The sequence below is a fragment of the Staurois parvus genome, unplaced genomic scaffold, assembly GCF_062004578.1.
Source record: "Staurois parvus isolate SC_StPar_1 unplaced genomic scaffold, SC_StPar_1.0 ptg000155l, whole genome shotgun sequence".
Classification (NCBI taxonomy): domain Eukaryota; kingdom Metazoa; phylum Chordata; class Amphibia; order Anura; family Ranidae; genus Staurois; species Staurois parvus.
The window spans coordinates 7,567,421-7,573,997 of NW_028317951.1; the positions used below are offsets into that span (position 1 = coordinate 7,567,421).

At 47.3% G+C, this 6,577-nt stretch overlaps 1 long non-coding RNA gene across 1 annotated transcript; it reads left to right on the plus strand.

Moving 5' to 3' along the window:
- The first annotated feature begins 1,142 nt into the window (after positions 1-1,142).
- LOC149463270 (uncharacterized) lies at positions 1,143-3,812 on the plus strand. Its single transcript, XR_016312487.1, has 3 exons — positions 1,143-1,329; positions 1,445-1,567; positions 3,670-3,812. It is a non-coding gene; the product is annotated as an uncharacterized LOC149463270 (long non-coding RNA).
- The last annotated feature ends 2,765 nt before the right edge of the window (positions 3,813-6,577 follow it).

The following is a 6,577-nucleotide window of genomic DNA, read 5'->3' on the forward strand; positions in this document are numbered from 1 at the left end:
TTAAGATTATTTCCTATGGGATATGTTTACACATGTGCTTTTTCACATGGCTTGTTTTTGGGAAAAGGTCAGAGCCTTTTTGGAACTCCAAAAGTGTCATGTTTTGTCAAAATACTTAAATGGAAACACTGCAGACAAGAACGTATTTCATGTTGTCTGCGTTTTGCCGTTTGACATCTGCCTAGCAACAAAAATGAGAACAGTAAGGCACAAAAAATACATAAGAAACAAAAAACAGCGCAAAACCCAATGCAGAGACGGCTACAACACAACCTGTGTTGCCTTAGGCACTTGAGTGCACACTTGGCCCCAGGTGATTTTAACAGGTGTTTTTGGGGTCAAAGCATGTGTGTTTGCATTTGTGGAACGTGTATTTTTGAATCAATTTTTGGTGTTGTTTTGTACGTATACTTTGGCAAACTGCACATCTGCATTCAACTTTGTGGTGAAAATTAACAAAATAATGTCCCAGCCAAAATGACATGCATTTTGCATGTGTGGCCAGAACACACACAAAAATGCTGTTACAAAATAATACAAAATACAGGCTCAAACAAGACAAACATGTACATCCAAATTTCAAACAACATTTTACAAAACATATCTAATGACCAAAAAGCACCAACAAAGTGGATTACAAAATACACCACAATGAGAATTCAAATGTCCAAACAAGCATAAATTGCCCTTTTGTGCCCATGGAGTGTTGTGTTTTCTTTCAATTATCATTTAGGTGCGTGCCTAGCATATTTGTTAAATGCCAAAATGTGCAGCAAAATGCATGTTTGCTAACAGCACTTGGGGTGCCATTAACAATGAATGGCACACAAGAGCACAATGCGTATTTAAAGACCATTTGAGCACACTTTAGAAGTGCTGCAACAATTGTGCAATTCTGCCAACAATTATGCAATTCTACCAACAATTATTGCTCAGGTGAGAATGCATTGAAAATGACAATACAATACAATTATACTGTATGTACGTATGTATGTGTATACACACACACATGTAGATATAGTTAATGTTTTAGCTTGCCTTTTTGGACAATTATCCCCTGCTTTGTGTCTGATATTTGTTATGTTTGATTACACAAACCTCTCACATTTAAATTCTTCACCTTTTCTTGTCACCCACAGGTTCTGCTGTTACGCAAGTATGACGGTGGCTGTTCGAATTTTGCCAAGCAGACCATCGTGCGCCACATCAAACATCGGCTGTGGCAGAGATTCCACCACCGCTCCACTGTGCTGCAAATCCAGCACAGTTGGAGCGATGTGAAGCGGCGCAACCCGCAGTTTTTGAAAAAGGTTGCCCGCCGAATCTCTGGTAAGTCAATTTGTTATTAAAAGGTTTACTTTCAGTTTTGTATTGTGAAAAATGTTTTGCTACATTCATTCTAAATTTGTTTGGCAATAATGTTCTCTTTGTTGATTTCTGCTAGCCACAGCTGATGGGCGCCAGGCGGTGGTCTGCTTGGCAAAAAAACCTCACAGGAGGACAGCCACCGTCCACTTCTTCCGACCACAGGCGGGGCATCCCCTGCGGAGACTCCGCATTGTGGAAGGTAAGCACAAGCTCTAGAAGCTTGGACCTCATGACTTTGCCATTGTTGGCATCTCCACACTGATCTCCACTGACTGTCAATTGTACATTAATGCCACACACATTGCTTGTAAATGACATGATAACTGTGACGGAAGCGTAGGCAGGACAGAACACACGGAGGATGCTAAACACACCAAGTGTTATTGTTATATGGAAAGCACTCAATCAGGGTAGGAATTTAGCATCGGGGTACCCAAAATGGGGGAGGAGAGGGGAGTAGCTCCAAACAATTGTAATTCAGCCCATGATAGGGCAATTTGTGTAGCGATGGCCCAAGCATGTATTAATCCAAGCAGGCAGCTCCTGCAAAAGTAATAGAGAGGTTCAATAGGGCAATCCAGGCAAAAAATGTATGCGAGTTCCACGGGACAGTACAGGCAGGGAAAATCGGGGGATCCAGGGGGGTAGTTCAGGCAGGAGAATTGGGGCATTCACGGTTTAGGCAGGAGTATCCTCGGGCACACAGCAGGTAGCAGGCAGGAGTACCCTTGCACACAGCGGATAGCAAGCACCTCTAGCCCCCCAGGTATCAGCAGAGTACTCAGCGGGTTCTTGGAGGTGGGGAGGTCTGGCCTCAGCTCAGACTTCCCAACAGCTGCTCATGGCGACATACTAGGGACCAACAGTGGACTGGGTCCTGCTCCGGTCTTCTTAAGCCAGAGCAGGACACTTCCCGGTTGTCCTGGCAATGTCCGGCCCAGCATCAGGTCGCCAGGGCAACAAGGCATGCCCTGCTCACTGGGGCTGCGCTCAGGGAGCATGGCCTTTGTCTCTTGCGGCCGCAGAGTGCGGGAAGCCTCGTGGCTGTGCTGTGCCCACCGGGGGGCACGCAGGGACACCCCGGCGGCCTGTGCCATTCGGGCCAAGCGGGGTAGCCGACTCCTTGGCAACTTTGCTGAGGAGAGGTACTACCCGCACCACAGTGGGTGTTTCCTCCCCTCCTGAACAGCTTTTGATGTAGGCTTGTGCAGGACCCTAGGAATCTGCAAGGGGAAGAGAGGGGGGATGATGAAAGGAGAGCAAGGGGGGAGGAAGGGACAGCAGGCTGGAGGGGGACTGTGACAAGAACCTTTTGTTAATCACTAATAGAGCTGTGTTTGGTGTCATTTGATCCCCAATGGCTGTTTGTTTGTGATACGGGATTTTTGCCTAGAAATATTATGGCTCAGATGTTCACAAACACAGCCCATCAAAATTGCAGTCATAACATTTTGTTTATACATTTGACAGAATTGGACTTCTTTTGACCCATTAAATTACAATATTTGTATGTTATGTATGCTGTTTGAAAGTTGCAGAGTATACAAATTATGGAATATTTTGGACTAAAATGCAACTCCATGATGTACAGCCAATCTCATTTGGTGAGGCCCCATAAAATGACAGAACATGAGAAATATTCTACAATGCATAGTACGTTATTATTAACACATTAACACATAAATACAGTATTATAGAGTGGGGACATCTGGGGGGATTTCTGGTTAGTTTTGGGGATGGGGGAATTTCAGAATCTTGGCTTGTCCTTACATTGGGAATCATTCCAACGGAAATGTCTAACATTGTCTTGACTTGCTTACATTACTGCCATGTGGCCTTTTTGGTGATCTGGTATATATGGTCTACAGCCAATTATATTGACCAGGGTGCTGTGATTGGTCCAAATACCATGTGATAAGTGTGGTCCAATCCTATTAGGACATCCAAGAGTTCCTAATATCTAAATTGATATTGTAATGATGTCATTGCATCACAAATGCATGATCAACAAGATTAACAAATCATCCTCCTACCATGACTTGCTATCTGCTGTAGTGCGGTGGACAAAGTTGTGGAAAATGATGCAGTCTGCCCCAGTGGATGTACATCCAAAGTCAAAACACAACAAATTAGGGACACGAACGCAATTGTGCCTGTATGTGTGGCCTGACACCAGGAAATGGACAGTTGTCATTCAGCCCTGTGGCCTTAGCTTTGGCACACAGGTGTGTGAGAAACGACTAAACTTCTGCCATGTTTTTAGGTTAGTAATGTTCCAATTCTGTGTTATTCTTTTTGTAGAACAAGACAGTGAAGAGGAGGGCCAATGTAAGTGCCTTGAATGTGATTGGCTGTATTCTGTGTGCATTATGTAACTTTGATGTGTGCAATGTGTTTGTTGTGTTCTATCTTGTTGTTTATGTAGCACCAGCTATGTTGGAAGAGGAGGAGGAGGGCACATCCTCTCAGGCTCACTGTAAGTGCAGTGCATGTGCTTGTCTGTTCTCTGTGTTCCTTGTTGTCCTTGGCTCTCTCAAAGGGGTTGTTGTTGTTGTTGTTCTTCTTCTTCTTTCTTGTTTGTGTAGTACCAGCAAGGTTTCCCACAGTGGAGGAGGAGGAGGCGGCAGTGGCACCACCACCATCACCACCACCACCATCACCATCACCATCACCATCACCACCACCACCATCACCACCACCCCTGTCTCCACGGTCGCCTGTGCTGCCGGAGACTCCCTCACCTCCAGCTCACTGTAAGTGTCTTGGATGTGCTTGCCTATTCTCTCTGTGCATCATGTAACTTTGATGTCTGCAATGTGTTCTGTTCTATCTTGTTGTTTATGTAGCACCACCAGCCATGTCACAAGAGGGAGAGGAGGATCCCTCTTCTGAGGCACACTGTGAGTTCATTGAATGTGCTTGTCTGTTCTCTGTGTTCCTTGTTGTCCTTGGCTCTCTCAAAGGGGTTATTGTTGTCCTTTCTTGTTTGTGTAGTTCAAGCAAGGTTTTCTCCGGAGGAGGAGGAGGAGGAGGAGGAGGCCCACCAGCCACATCAAGAATTTGGTCCACAGCAGGAGGCCCCCTCACCTCCAGCTCACTGTAAGTGCCTTGGATGTGCTTGCCTGTTCTCTGTGTGCATTATGTCAATTTGATGTTTGTAACGTGTTGGTTTTGTTCTTTCTTGTTGTTTGTGTAGCTCCAGCCATATTGGAAGAGGGTGAGCTGGAGGAAGAGCAGAGGGAGGAGTGGTCACCCCCTCAGGTCCACTGTAAGTACCTTCAATGTGTTTGGTGATTTACCTTCTGTACAATCATGCTGACCATAGCTGTAGGCTAATTTGACTGCTTAATATTGGCCGGACTGTAGTTTCTTATCTAAGTCTGCCTTGTTTTTGTTTCCACTACTGCAACTTACCTAGGTGGTTGAAGCATTGGTCCAATACTTCATCTGTCCCCCCTAGGTTGTAAGGGTGGTAACTCTGCTGTGATGGAGCGTAGGCAGGACCAAACACACAGAGCAGATGATAAACACACAATGCTTTCTTGAATTAGGACAGTCACTCAATATGGGTATGAAGGTAGCGTCCAAGTTCTCGCAGCAGGGGAAGAGCAGGGATGGCTCCCCAAAATATTGTAATTTGGCCCCAAGAAGGGCAAACTTAGAGTCTCTGTTAAATTGTAATCCAGGCAGGGAAGGGAAAGGAGGGAGAGTTCACAGCCCTTCCATACAGGGGGGAAAACAGGGGCAGAAACACTCACAGTTCCGGCAGAGGTTTTCCTGGCTCACAGCGGCCTACAACAGGGGGCAACACTTATCAGCACACAGGAGAGGGTCCACTTCTACAGCACACTGCAACACGTGCAATCCTGGCCTCACAGTATTAGGCAGTGTAGCAGCGGGTACTCCTCCTGAGCCCCGAGTATTAGCAGAGTGTTCAGCAGCTAATAATCCTGGTATCCCTAGAGTATTATGCAGAGTGGCTGCGGGGGTCTCGCTTCAGCGCAGACCTCCCAGCAGCTTCGCAGCAGAAAAAACACCCGGGAGAATCCTGCGTCGGCTCCCTGTTGTCCTGGCAACGTCCAGCCCAGCACTGTGTTGCCCGGGCAATGAGGCACGCCCTCTTGACACGGGCCTTGCCCTCTTTGTCTCCAGCGGGTGCAGGTGCGGGAAGCCTCGCACCCATGCTAGAGGCGCCGGGGGGGCGCGCAGCGACAGGACGGCAGCCCTGCTCCGGAACCCCCTGGTGGGAGGCTATCCCTCTCCTGGCTGTATGGCCAGGAGAGGTGTGACTCCCACCACAGGGGGTCACCTTCCTCCCATTGGGCTTTGCAGGATGGGAGGAAGTGACAAGCAGCAGGGGGGGAGAGGTGACACCTCTCATCCTGTGCAGCCCAACTTCAAAGGCTGCTACAGGATGAGAAGGGGGTGGGTGAGGGGACACAGGCACCAGGAGGGGGTGGGGGTTTCTGGGAGTTCAGGCACACTGTGACATCTGCAATCACATGTTTGCTGTCAGCTCAACCCCCCAGCACTTACTGTGCTGTGGAGGGGGAGGCACTGGCAGGCTACAACTCTTTTTTATTCGTGGCTAGGCTGATCCAGTTGCTGCTCCGGAGTCTGCAGTATATCATGACTTGAAAGTCGGGATCTTGATCCAGTCTGGCCATGCTGTGTGACTTCAGTGAATAGAATGCAGCTGTCCCCTGAAAATGTGTCGCAGGAGTGCCAGATGAACTACACTTCTGTAATCCACAGGAGAGGTACAGTCCAAAATCTTGGGCTGGACCTCCCTTTTAATCTATGTATGTCAAGCTTAGAGTGTAACTAAACCCCGAAGCCCGCATTGACTATATCCGCTCTCCCTGTACCCAGAATTCACTCTGTCTGGTCTCCCGCAATAAAACAGAACATGGCAGTGCAAGTATTTAAGGCCATAAAAAAAGCTAAATGCCTTTTATCATCAGCAGTTAGAGCAGTCTTGTGACTTCAGCAGAGCTCTGTTAAACTTTGAGTATTTGTCTGTCTGCTCTAGGATGGTGTGAATCTTCTGGCCCTCTATGTGAACAGTGCTGATTGGCCCTGAGCTGATCACATGCACCCTCCCCAAACCAACACCCAAAAAGGATAGCAATGCACAGCAAACTGAGCATGTGCATGTGATTAGGGATTCAGTCTGTATCAGTTGGTCATTTCAACAAGAGGAGGGGCA